The sequence below is a fragment of the Mastigoproctus giganteus genome, chromosome 4 (assembly GCF_048544385.1).
Source record: "Mastigoproctus giganteus isolate SK-2022 chromosome 4, ASM4854438v1, whole genome shotgun sequence".
Lineage (NCBI taxonomy): Eukaryota > Metazoa > Arthropoda > Arachnida > Uropygi > Thelyphonidae > Mastigoproctus > Mastigoproctus giganteus.
This window is the reverse complement of record NC_143578.1, coordinates 32997845-33010986: the sequence shown is the minus strand read 5'-3', so window position 1 is coordinate 33010986 and position 13142 is coordinate 32997845. Positions and strand designations below refer to the sequence as shown.

Below are 13142 nucleotides of genomic sequence, written 5' to 3'. Positions count from 1 at the left end.
CGTATCACAAACAGTTGCTCGACACAACTACTCGAACTGTTCATCTACTTCACCACCATCGGCACCCATTACACACCAAAGCACGTTTCTATAAACTGCCATCGTAATAACAACTGGAAACTCCTAGAATGTCATCCCAGGCGAATGTACTAGAAGCTTGTGGCTAGCAGTAGATCGCAGCGACCCCTACATGACCTTGCTTTGTGATATTTTTTGGCGTGACAGGTACTGATAACTGTCTTTTATTATATCAACTGATTACGAATTTAAAAGCTTGGATTATTAAAAAATAAAAGGCACCTGTCTGTTTATTATTTGCCTATGCTGGTAGTTTATTTTCACCCGGAATTTTTAAACTTTTGCTAATAAATCTAAATATTTCTATCAGTGTTTTTCTAAAAATCAGTTAGTTCATGTATCAAATACTAATTTTTAGATTAATCAAAATCTAAAAAAAAAATCATAATTTCCCACTTAAATCGGAGATTATGATTTCATTTTTCATTCCTATCATATTCATGGTAACAAAAAAAAATCAAAAACACTAAGAGTAAAAAGCAAGAGATAATTTTAAGAGATATTTATAAAACAAGAGAAAAGCGAAATGATTTCATAAATGGATGATCGTGTGTTTATGCACTAAATACGGGTACAGAAAAACAAAGGGAATTGATTTAGAAAAACATGCACCCACAACACAGATTATGCACAAAACGAATGACAAATTAATCAGCAAAATTAAATGAGAAAAGAAGCATTCACTAAATTAAAACAAAAACCAGTTCCGAATAATATAATGACGTCATCACTGAAGCAATTCAAGATGTACGCAGAATACAATATTGAAGAATACCCAAAGAGCAAAAATAAACTGCGAGTAATTACACAACTCATTTTTTTACTCTTAAAATTATTAATTTATCCCCTGTTCTTGTCAAAATTATATTATTTTACAAAATAAACAAATAGCGTCTCTGACGTCACGCCTGCAGAGCATACTAGAAAATTCTAGTCTGCACATGCAGTTGCCTAGCGACAGCAAATCGCGAACGTTCTCCTGTTGCGTCACCTAGAACCTTCTAGACACGATAACAGTTTATATAAATAGTCGCGATTCAAGTGGAACTAGCAAAGTAATCGAAAGTGAGTTGTAGGTTTTTGTGCTTTTGTCAAGTTTAAAATTCCACCGGGTCAATACTAATGGCTTTGTCGCCGAGTTTGGTCGCTTCGTTGTTGGGCCGTAACTGGTGGAACGCGTGGGACTTCCCCCCTAGTCTCTTCGATCAGCATTTCGGCCTTGGAATGCTACCGGAAGATTTTGTGTCACCGTTTCCTTACTGCGGGCTTCGATTAAGGCCGAGACGACAGTTGAGCGTTCCGGAAGGCAGGGGTGTTTCTCGAGTGATAAATGACCCGGACAAGTTCCAGGTGATGGTGGACGTGAGCCACTTTTCCCCCGACGAAGTGTCCGTGAAGACTGTAGACAACTGTGTGGTGATTCACGCCAAGCACGAGGAGAAAGAGGATCAACACGGCTACATTTCTCGAGAGTTCACTCGCCGTTATATGCTGCCCCCCGAGGCCGAACCAGAGACTGTGACCTCCTCACTTAGCAGCGACGGTGTTCTAACTATTCAGGCCCCTAAGAAAGCACTCGAACCTCCTAAGACTAACGAGAGGGTTGTTCCTGTAACGATAACGGAAACTCCTTCAGTTACTTCAGGAGAAAAGCAGCAGGAAGAGGAAAAGAAGAGCGAATAGAAATAATGTAAGATAAACTAAAAGATTAGTTTTTCCTGCTTATTTTATGTTTCTCGAATATTGCACATACATTTTTTTATGGGAAGTTAAAATTAATAATTAAATGTTACAAACCTGCCTGATATGTTACATGCAAGAGAAAAGCTGCAAGAAAAGAGTGAATAGAGAATGTACGATAGAATTAAAGACTGTGGTTATTTTTAACTTCTTGTTTTGTTTATATTTCTTGAATATTATAAATTACGTATTAAACATTAATGCTTTCTGTACTATATACAGTACTGTATTGTAGTGATTGGCACGCCATCTTGTGGAGATGGACGAATTCTGTACATAACTAGTTTATGAAAAATAAAATATTTCATTTTTTGAATGATTGTGCTTTGAATATTTTAAATTAAACCGTAAGCGCGAAAAAGGAAAGTATCGTTTATATATTTAAGATAAATAAATCAAATAGCACCTAAAAACAGGAAAGCAAAAATTTTGTTAAGAATCAAATTACAAGATCACCAAAATGTGACACAGGACCAAATGTGAAGTTTATCAGTGTGTTGGTTGCTTTTCAGTATTTACTACGTTCAAGACTCGTATGAACGCTCCCTTTCTTCAAATGTAAAAAATTGTGTAAGAATTTTTCTATCTTAGTTTTTTTATGAAAACTCCAAACACGAAAGGCATTAGAACCTGTAGTACTTAGTACCATGTATAGGATGGAGGTTGAGAACACGAAAGAAGGAATTTGTTGACATTAGCCTTGAACTTCTGTAGCTTGTAATTTTCAGGAAATACGTAGGAAGGAAGGTTGTTCCAGAAAATGGAACAAGAAGAAAAGTGTTTTTTTTTTTTTTTAGTTTGAAGTTGGACAGCAAAAGAATGTTGACTGATTTGAGGCACGTGTTCGGACTGCTTTAAAAGAGAGAGCGGGAATTATAGAAGCCAATTCACAAGAACAGTTCCTATGGAAGTATCTGTAGAAAAGGCATGCAGCAGAAACAGAACGTCCATGAGACAGAGAGTGAGAAGACTCTGTTAGAGAAATCATTAACCCAACTGCCCTCTTCTGAACAGAAACCTGAGACAGGTTTTGGGGGCTCAGCCCCAAATGTGTGAACAATATTCCATGGTAGGGAGGATTTGCGATTTGTACAAAGTGAACAACTGTTTCGAAGAACCCCTGACTTAGTGCCGTGAAGGGTTTGGAAAGTTAGCGTACCTGCGTGTACCCATTAACCTTACAATAAAGTAATGCCAAGAACGAAAGAGAAAACCAACTTTTTTAGATGCAGAGGAAGCAATATTTGTAATGTGCTTATGCCAAGAGAGATTAGAAGTCAGGGTAATCCCCAAGAGAGAGAGATACATCTTGCATGGATATCAGGGTGTCATTGAAGATAAGCATAGGAGCAGAAGAATCCTTTTTCGAGATATAAGACAAGACTGGGTTTTAGAAGGATTGAAATCAATTAAGTTCTCTTTGCCTCTCTGGAGAATTACCTGGAGATCAGCATTTAAGGAATTGGTAGCAAATAATCGAGAAGTTGAAGCAGGGCAAGGTTTCTCAAACTGGAAAGTGGAATGCAATATTCTATCATGAGCAAAACTATGGATAGAATTTCCAGTCAATAGAAGCAGGTCATTAATATATAAGATGAAAAGAGTCGGGAAAACACTGAACCAGGGGTACATCAGCATTGGCAGAGTAGTTAGAAGACAGAGAACCATCTACCATCATTCTCAGTAAGTGGTCAGAGAAAACTGGATAACCAATTACAAAAAAAAAAACAGTTGGTAAACCATCAGATGAAAGCTTTTGAGATGGCAACAGCAACTACTTGTGTTTCACCGAACGTTTCCATTGAATTTGTCAATACGTGGGTAACATAACACAGAATAATGACACTGACGGAATCCATACTAGTGGTCGTTGATCAGATGGAAGGTTTCTAGATAGTTTAAGAGTTGGCAGTTAATTGATTTCTCCTTTACATTAGAAAGAGTAGAAGTAATTGCGATGGGACAATAATTGGATGGGAGGGATTTGTCACCCTTTTTAGGAACTGGCTGGATATGAGCAAATTTCGAAGCAGAAGGAGAAACACCTTTGGAATAAGTTAGAAAAGTTCGCATAGAACAGAAGTAAGTTCAATAGCACAGGTTTTGAGAACAAGTGGAGAAATAGCATCAGGACCTGGAGCTTTCTTAGCATCCAGATTCGTCTAAATCCTTTTGACAGAAGACCACAGGAGGCATTGAATGGCACATGTTGGGAATGGTGGGAGGCGGTTTACCAAGATCATTAATAAAAAAATAATCTTGGTAAACTGGAAGAAAAATAGGAATCTAAGTGGTCAGCTATATCCTTAGCTGAAGGGTCTGCGCCGGTAGCACAGTGGCATCGTCACCATCTTCACAACACCGGGTGGAAAAGGCCCTGGTTCGAATCCCGTCGATGGGGTGAGGAACTTTAATGGGCTTTTTTTATCACTCCGTGGCTCAGTTAGTCGGTTCCAGGTGTAGATAGCAAGGTTTTTCTCCACAGAAAGTGGAGTTTTTTCGTCCAGAAAACAGGCAAATCGACTATAGAACATACGCAATTCACAAACACGGGTTAATGTATTCAATTTACGGGCAACCCTAAAATAGTAATTTGATCCTTAGCTGAAGCGGCACAGAATCATTTAGTTTTGACAGAGGTGGGGCAGAAATTGGGACCTATAGCTTTCGGAAGAGACCAGAATGCTTGGCTACCATTAGGGCAAGAAGCATGGTTTCTACTCATAGCCTGCTCGAAAAAAATCTAGTTTGGACTGGTTAATAACTGCTTTACAATTGTTGGGAGCTTTGATGTAGACAGAAAATGAAACTGAACGTTTGGAAACAAGCCAATTACGATTTGCAACATTCTTCTCTTGGACAGCCTTAGCGTATTTATTGGAAAATGAAGGTTTAGATCAAGGACGAGATTTTAAGGCAGAGTATAGAATAAAGGATTTCATCACTAGAAGAATAATTTCACTGATACGACCCGAGTAAAAGTTACATCAGAAGTTTTGAAACGGTAATTCGTCCAAGGAAAGGAAAAAAATCTCACATCATCCCATTTTTTATTCTTGTAATACATGGTTGGGAATGGTCATGAGATAAAGGCTCCATTGTGAGAACAGACCATCACCAACCTGTGATCTGAGGTGCCTTGAGGACCACTTACTTCCACCGCGTACTTAGAAGGGTTGTTTGTGAGAAAAGATCAAGCGTGTTGGCTGTATGGTTAGGATTGTCAGGTATTCTGGTAGGAAAATTAACAATCTGTGCGGTCATTAGTAATTGCAAAAGCCTCAGCAACTCGACCAGAAAACGGAAGCCAGCTAGAGTTGTGGATATTGAACTCACCAAGGAAATTACCTCACTTTAGGAAAGTTGGACTGTAGAAAGTCAAGTTTTAAAGAGTTCAAGTTCAAAGTCAAGATTCAAGTGATTTGTGGAGTTGGGAGAATGTTAGTGCCAACAGCTAAATTCTACAGAATGACATAGAGATATTTTAAGCCAGAGAATATTGAAAAGAGGAAATTCTAAAATTGCCAAGTCTCTGACAGGGAATATCAGAACGGATATATGCTCAAATACCACCTTTGAAGCAAAAGGAGTCATACAGTGAATAATTTGGACAACTGAGATGAGCAGTGGTTGAATCAACTGATAACTGAGATTCTCTCAAAAGAGTATATGGGGGTTTGGTAGACTGTAAGTGGAAACGAACATCATTGAGATTAGAGCCGAGATCACGTATATTTGTGAAATGAACAAGCGTTTCGGAGTTTAGATTTTTTTTGCAGATAAGTTTGTTCTATTATTTTGACAATTCATGGTTTATTCAACAGTAAGAAAAAGTGGGGGGGGAGTCATGCTGTATGAAGTAATGAAATTTTTGGATATGGTGTGCACATGGTAAGAATATACCCAGATCCATGGCGTAATGTGGCCTCGACCATGCCCCGCCCCCTCATACACACTACTTGGATGCTCTCCAGTCGCTATCTGGCAGAGGCAGCGAGATTATACACTAGCTGATCTGGAAGTCTCTAAGAGAGTTACCAATAGGTAAGTGTAAAGTGTATTGATGTCTAACGGCACCAGGGGTTTCCCCCATCTCCGTGTTGCTTTCATTGTAGGTGTACCAGTTCACTGAGAAGGCCAGAGATTTAAAAGTGTATGGATTTTGTGTAAGTGTAATGTTATGTATCGTTGTTCATCTGGCCATTTAGCCGCTGGACCCCTACTGAAGCCCAACGTTGCCCACACTTGGCCCCGTGGAGGCAGACCAGGTACACAGTAGTGTGGAGCTTTACTCTGGCAGGCCCTGCCACCTAGTTTCCTAATATTTCAGTGGCTAGGGCCTATGTAAAAAAAAAAAAAAAAAAAAAATTGTAATGCAACTTGTAATGTGTCTTGATTTGAACAATTAAAATTTTGGTAGTGTGGGGCATACGCTATGATATTTAGTCAGAGTGGGGAGGAGACTGAAGGCTGGGGGGAAAAGTCAGAAATATGGGGTCAATAGGGAAGACGGCCCCAGAGAAGGTCAATGGGGCTTGCCCATGCCCCACCATGAGGAAAAGAGGGGTGGGCGAGGGGGGAGAGAAAACCAGCAGAGCCGTGCCCTCTCTCCCCCGCCCAGAAATTGGAGTAAAAGCCCTGTGCAAGTGAGCACAGGTGTAGGATCGCCTTATGGCGTCGGCAGCAAAGCTGCATGTAGTCCCAGTAGTTGAAGTGTCCAAGCCGTGAAAGTTCGTCATTCCTGGGACAGTCCCGACCTGTCTAGTAGTAGTACTGTATATCCATTTTTTGTGCAGGCGATGCATGAGCGGGTATCCTCACACTCGTCATTCATATTTCCGCGTCTCTATCAGATAGGTCGTTGTCCTAAGAGTCTGCGAGGTCCCTCCTTATTGAAGTTTCTTATATTGAAGTTGTGTTTTGCGCTGGAGGGGTGAGCAGCTCTTGCACAAGTTTCTCCTTATTATTGTGGTTCCCTGTGAACAGCAATTCGTGTTTTGCGCCGGGCGAACAACTCCTGCGCGAATTTGGCTAGTGCTTTGTACTCTTCGCATGAATCTAGTAGGTGCGACTCGAGATGTCTTGGGAAGTATGTGGTTGCAGTCAGAAGTCTGCAGCGTAGGTCTTCGTAGTTGGTACATTCATACATTATGTGTGTCCAGGTTTCTGGCTCCCCACAGGAGCAACGTGGGTCCTCTAGGATTCTGAAAGATGCTAATTTCGCGTTGAATACTCCGTGGCTTACCAATAGGTTCAGTCCAGTGTATTAACTAGCAGGCAATCTGGGAGCGCCATTTTACAGCTGTATCCTCGAAATATAAGGAATATTGGAGCTCGCCATGCCATGATGTCCATTTTACCTCAAAAGACATCAATCATACCGCATGATGAAAGAGATGGGGAGGGTTTGCGGAGCTTTGCTCTGGAGCCTAAGCATGGGTTTCACCCCATCAAGCCTCCAATAAGAAAAGTCGTGGTATTGCCTAGTTGAGTCATTTACCACCTAGTATTGCCTGGTAACAGAGAGGCGGCATTCCTCCATGTGGTGTGGGTGCCACACCTCGACACCTGCTTACGTTAGTTCACACCTGGGTGGTTACCCAGTGTGCTAGGTATCGTATTCCAGGACTTGCACATGGGGGTTATACCCAGAGCTTGAGTAATAGTTATTATTCTGCAAAGGTACTATTGCACTACGGAAATCAATGTAGATTATGGCAGGAAGAAGTTGGTGCTCAATAATACCTTCCAATCCTAGTTTACAGTTCTGTTGTGCAAATACTGCAAACGTGAGGCAAGGAGACAGACGTACTGCACTCCTGAAAAACTACTGCTGCGCCTACTGAGTAGTTCGATTTTGATCAATCCGTGTAACCTGATGATTTTTTCAATTTTCAATACTGAGCAGCGCGTGGAGCTTCTGTAGAATGATTGGAGATAAGTCCTTTTTCTTCCAGTTTGTAAGATATCGTATGGACAAAGGTATAGTAGGCAACCAAGGAGGTTCCGAATTTATATCTATTGCAGAAATGTGATGGAAATGTATTTCCCAAACTCGAACTATGTGTCTGAGATGCAGTTCTACTGGTTTATTTTCATTTGGTCTGCAATCATAATTGTTCATCCATAGTGGATCATGAATAATGGACCAGTTTGGGTGTGATGGTTGACTGTATATTTTTGCCGCAAACATGTAAAGTAGGTAATATCGTTGAAGATGCAGCGGAGGTTCACATGCATCTTTATGCAAGCTCTAAATTGGTGAAGTTCTAAAGGCTCCTAGAGCAACCCGATTAGCACTATGGTGAATGGTATCTAGGCCCTGTACATGCTCTTTCTTCCTGAAACATAAACAGGAGATCTATAATCTAATCGAAATCTAATCAAAAGTTTTATATAACTGTAGTAATGTGTACCTGACAACTCTCCAGGTCACTGAAGATATTGTGCACATGACATTGAGTTTTGAGGGGCGGCTATTTCGAAGTTTTATTATATGTTCATGAAATATCTAGTGTTAAGCTTAGAAAGGAGAAAATTTGAACAGCAGGTAGAGAAAAATTATTTAAATATAACACTGGTTCAGGATGAAAACCACGGATTTTGTATAACCTTCTTAATATTGTTCACCCTAGGGGAAAGAGTTGCACTTAATACTGAGCCCTGGGGGACTCCTTCCTGTTGTACATGTATTGAGATAAACAATCTTTATATCGTAATTGAAATGTTCTGGCAGTAAAGAATTTCTCTGAACTGGGGAAGTTGTCCTTTGTATCCTACCTGAAGTAAATCCGTCGGATTCCAAATCGCCATGTTGTGTGGAAAGCTATTTCTAGAACTAAATTCACCATTTCCATATGCTCTTTTAATATTTGTTTCAACTTTCACATGTAGATTAAGCGTCGATCTATTTTCCTGAATCCAAAATACTGGCGTGATAAAAACATTCTCTTTTTCCAGCAACCACCTAAGTCTCTTATGCACTATTCGTTCGAAGATTTTTCCTAAGCAGTTGATCAATGAGATAGAGCGATAGTTATATGTATAGGAAGATTCTTTTCTGGGTTTGGGAAATGCAAGGACAATTGCATGCTGCCATATGGATGGATACAATTTGTTTAGAAAAATGCCATTATGTATAAAGCTAGAAGGATATCCATAGAATCACAATTTAAGTGCTGTGTTATAGTATAATAAATGCCATCGGGACCTGGTGCGCTATTAGGGAAATCTGTAATGGTTGTAAGTAATTCCTCTTTTAGGAATGGTAGATTATATGAAAGAGATGCAGTGGTAGAGAAATTCAACTTACTCCGTTCAGCCAGTTCTTTATATTTTTGAAAATCACTGCTGTAGCTTGTAACTGTTGATTAGAAGCGAAAGATTCAGCCAGAATTTCTGATATCTACTCTGTTGAGGAACCGTCCTGCCCTTTCCAAAGGAAAATTGGAGATTGCACGGAAGGATATCTTCCACCCAAGTCCGAATTTATTAAAACGCCAAACCAGAATTCGAATTCCTAATAAGAGTGGAAGCAAACATGATCCAGGAATTTTTGTTTGCCTCTCTCTGAATTCGTCTCGCTTCAGCTCTGCGTTTTTTAAATGTAATTAAATTCACTGTAGTTGGATATTTTCGGAATTCATTCCATGCACGATTTTGTTTTGTTTTTGCCCTCGCACATTCTGAATTCCACCGAGAATTGTATCGTGCCTGCCTTGTCTTACTAATTTTAGGTCTGTAGCTTTTGAAGCTTCTAAAAGTTGGTTGTTGATATATATGACAGCATCATCTATTGGCAGGCTTCTATTTGTTGTTTATTCAGCTTCATTAAATGCGTATATTTACTCCCATTACCTTTTTTAGAATTCCATATTGTTCTGGTTTCTTCTGTAAGAATGAACTCTGTCTGTATGGAACAAGCTATCGGAAAATGTCGCTGTTGTAAGGATCATTTAATACAAACAATTCTATATTGGGATAAATTGATGAAGAACATAATGTGAAGTCTATTGTAGAAGCCATGCATGTAGCAAGATTCATATAAGTGTGAGATCCAGTGTTCAGTAAATTCAGATGTGGATAATTTAGGAAAGTTTCGATCAAGTTACCTCTCAACAATCTGACAATCTTTAAAGTAAGACTAAATTGATTATATTGTACTAGATTGACTGGATCGCAGTACGATTGTTTAAGTCAGGTCTGGAGAGAGGAAGATTTGGTGGAGGTATTTCCACCTGCCTTTGAGTGGCTATAATTTGCTGTCTTGTCACTGCTGAAGCATAGGAACGTAAAGGTTTGGTTGAAGCATCTGCTATCTTGCTTCGGGATGAGACTTTAACTTCCATTTTGTATATAGTGACAGTTGGATTCTGTATATATGGGCGAATTTCGCAATTTAAATATCCTTCTTTAAATGAAATCCGAGAGGGTTTCAGTTAATGAATGGGGGAGAGAAGGATTGTTAAAAGTGAAAATAGCTGATCGGGTTGGAGTCAGAATGCCATCTTCATCATTATCCTCCAAATATGTATCAGTGGTTGACCTCTTAGCTCACGTAGCAACTCTTCCTCTACAGTAAAAGGTCCCATTCTGTGATAACAACCTTCGATGTTTTCAGGGAATTATGTGGGGTAATTTCAACTGGAAGTCCCTCAGAGGTCATTGTTCTTAGAAATTTTTGAGATTGATGATTTAGTGAGGTTTCTATTAAGAGATCACCTGATTGCAGTCGTTTTATCATTTTCTGTGAGTCAATCATAGACTCTATAGCCTTCTCGGCTAAGGATGGGGATAATTTCCAGCCAGGGTGTGTTGTTAACGAATGTTTCGCCAAAAAGGATGGAAGAGTACGCTGAGAGGTGTTGATTCTCATTCTTTTAGCCACCTTTTAGCCACAGGCATAATCAGCTGTGTATCATTAGCCATACTGGAGTTAAGCCTTTTTCAATATTATATTGTTAGTTTGGTCCATTTTTAAATCCTTTTAGTCCTGGGTGATGCCTCTTCAGCCAGGTTCAACCCCACCACGGGGAGACAGGAGTAGTGCCATAATGGGAGTAAGAACGTAGTAAATAGAAAAAAAAGAAGAAAAGTTACGTTCCTTTCTGGAAACTACTTCCTTATACTCTAAAAAAAGACAGAAACTCTTATTTAGTATTGAAAAAACGGAAGAAAAATACGTCTGAACTGAAGAAGGATAAACTTGTCTCTAATGTAACCACAGTAGAAATTGGAGAGGACCGCTTGGTCTCAAGATTCGGTCTGCACCTTAGGCCCCCCCTCTAACAGAGTCTATGCACACAGTGCACATTATAACTTAGATATTAGATCAACATTATTAAACCAGTTCTTGAATTTAGGATTTGCATTTTTAATTATTAAAACTAATACTGAAATTTAACCCTGGCACAAGAAAGCACACAAACACGAAACGAAAAGAAAATGACTTTATTATAAAATATCAAAACGTCATTTTGCATCAAAAGATAAAGAAACAAAAAAAAGTAACACAAACACGAAGTTCAATCACACATTCTGTCTATTCTGCCTTACTTTCTTCCTGCACTTCTTCAGATGTCACTAAAAGAAGAGTTTCCCGCATCACTATGGGGACCACCCTTTCGTTCTCCTTTGGGGATTCAGCTTGTTTCTTATAAGCCTCCACAGTCAAAACCCCATCCTGATTTAGGGAAGAGGAAACGGTCTCGGGGTTAACTTCCGGCCGTAAAGCACAACGGCGGGTGAACTGTCTACGTACGAAACCATGTTCTCCGTCTTCCCCCTCGTGCTTCGCGTGAACCACCACAATCGTCGACGACCTTCACTGAGATTTCGTCCGGTGAAAAGTCCGCAACATCCAACGACATCCGGAAATTGTCGGCATCACCCTTCACACACCACGAATCCCGGTTTTCAAGATTATTCGACAGTCTTTTGGGCCGTGTGCGGAGACGCAGACATTGAGAAGGAAGAGATTCGTCATCGAAAACACTTTGGCTAAGTAGATGAGAAGCGAGATCTCCGAAATCCCAACAACCCCGACGGACTAACACTGGCTTCACGCTGTACTGGAAGATGAAAAATCTTACACGTTTAATATTTTAGAAAAGAGTGAGATTTATTTAAAATAAAGATTAGGAAATGGCAATATGGGGCAGCTGAACAGTACTGGCTACAAATACTAATTAGATAATGGGTCAAAGGCAAGGGGATTAAATGTAGACAAGGTAACGTGTAAAGGTTAGCGTGGGAGACTACGGGCCGAACGTGGCTACTGGCGAGGAGGTGCGAACAGTTTAGGCTAGGACAGAACAATACGAGAAGGACACAATCCGTCGGACATTCCTTTCGATCGGGGACCTCCGGAGGCCAGCCAGGTGGTAAATAGCGGTCAAATGCTCTGGTGAGATTTTAAAATTGGCGTCCGGCTGTCGGCGATCGCAGGTTTAGAAGATAGTGTAAAACAAATTTGTTAAAAGCACAAACAAAGTAGCGGCGCGCTTCAAAAGAACAGACAATCTGGGAAAATTATAATTTATTAAAATAAGAGGTTGAACCAGTACATTGTAAAATTAGCTTGAGAAAGGTCGAAGGACGAATAGGGCAGAAAGAAAGTAAAAAAAAAGGAGAAGATTGGTTATAGAAAAAAAAAAGGGGCAGACCTGACATACTAGGGCGGTACGTGATTGAGATGACAAAAAGGAGTACATAGGGGAAGACACAGGCAGAGAACCTCGAGTTGAGTATGTGGGGGTGTGTGGAAATGAGTTAGGAGAAGAAAAAGTTTAGATTCTTGTCGGCGTTTGGGAAATTGAGTTAAGACTGAGAGTTGAGTTTTTTGTCGTGTATAAAATGTGAGTAGGAAGGAGATACCTGAGTTGAGCTATGTGGAAGGGAGAGCCTTCTTGGAGTGGTTGGTAAAAATGGGAGTTAGAAGCAGAACGGAGTGATGTGAGTATTTTTGGAAATGGGTTAATGTTATACTAAGTTGAGTTTTCTGTCGTGTTTGATAGTTGGGTGAGATAGTTTGGACACAACACACTGAGTTGAGTTTGGTGGTGGTTTTAAGGAAATTTAAATAGTCAGCGGGCACAGCAGTTAAGAGTTTCGTCAGTGTAAGGAAAAGTAAGTTAGTAACAGTTAATAGTTGAGGGTTTCGTCGTTGTAGAAGTTATGTGTTAGCAGCAGTTGAGTTTTTGGGGTGTTAGGAAGAGTAAGAAGATTAAGCCGGTCCGTCATTGGAAGGCAAGAGCAGTGGCCGTTTTTGCGAGTCAATCCGTCATGGATAGTAGCCGTATGCTAACGAGCACTATCCAATAATT

General features: G+C 40.0%; 1 pseudogene; it reads left to right on the top strand.

Annotated features, from left to right (window-relative positions):
* Positions 1 to 1118: 1118 nt before the first annotated feature.
* LOC150086588 (protein lethal(2)essential for life pseudogene) lies at positions 1119 to 1913 on the top strand (annotated as a pseudogene).
* Positions 1914 to 13142: the final 11229 nt, after the last annotated feature.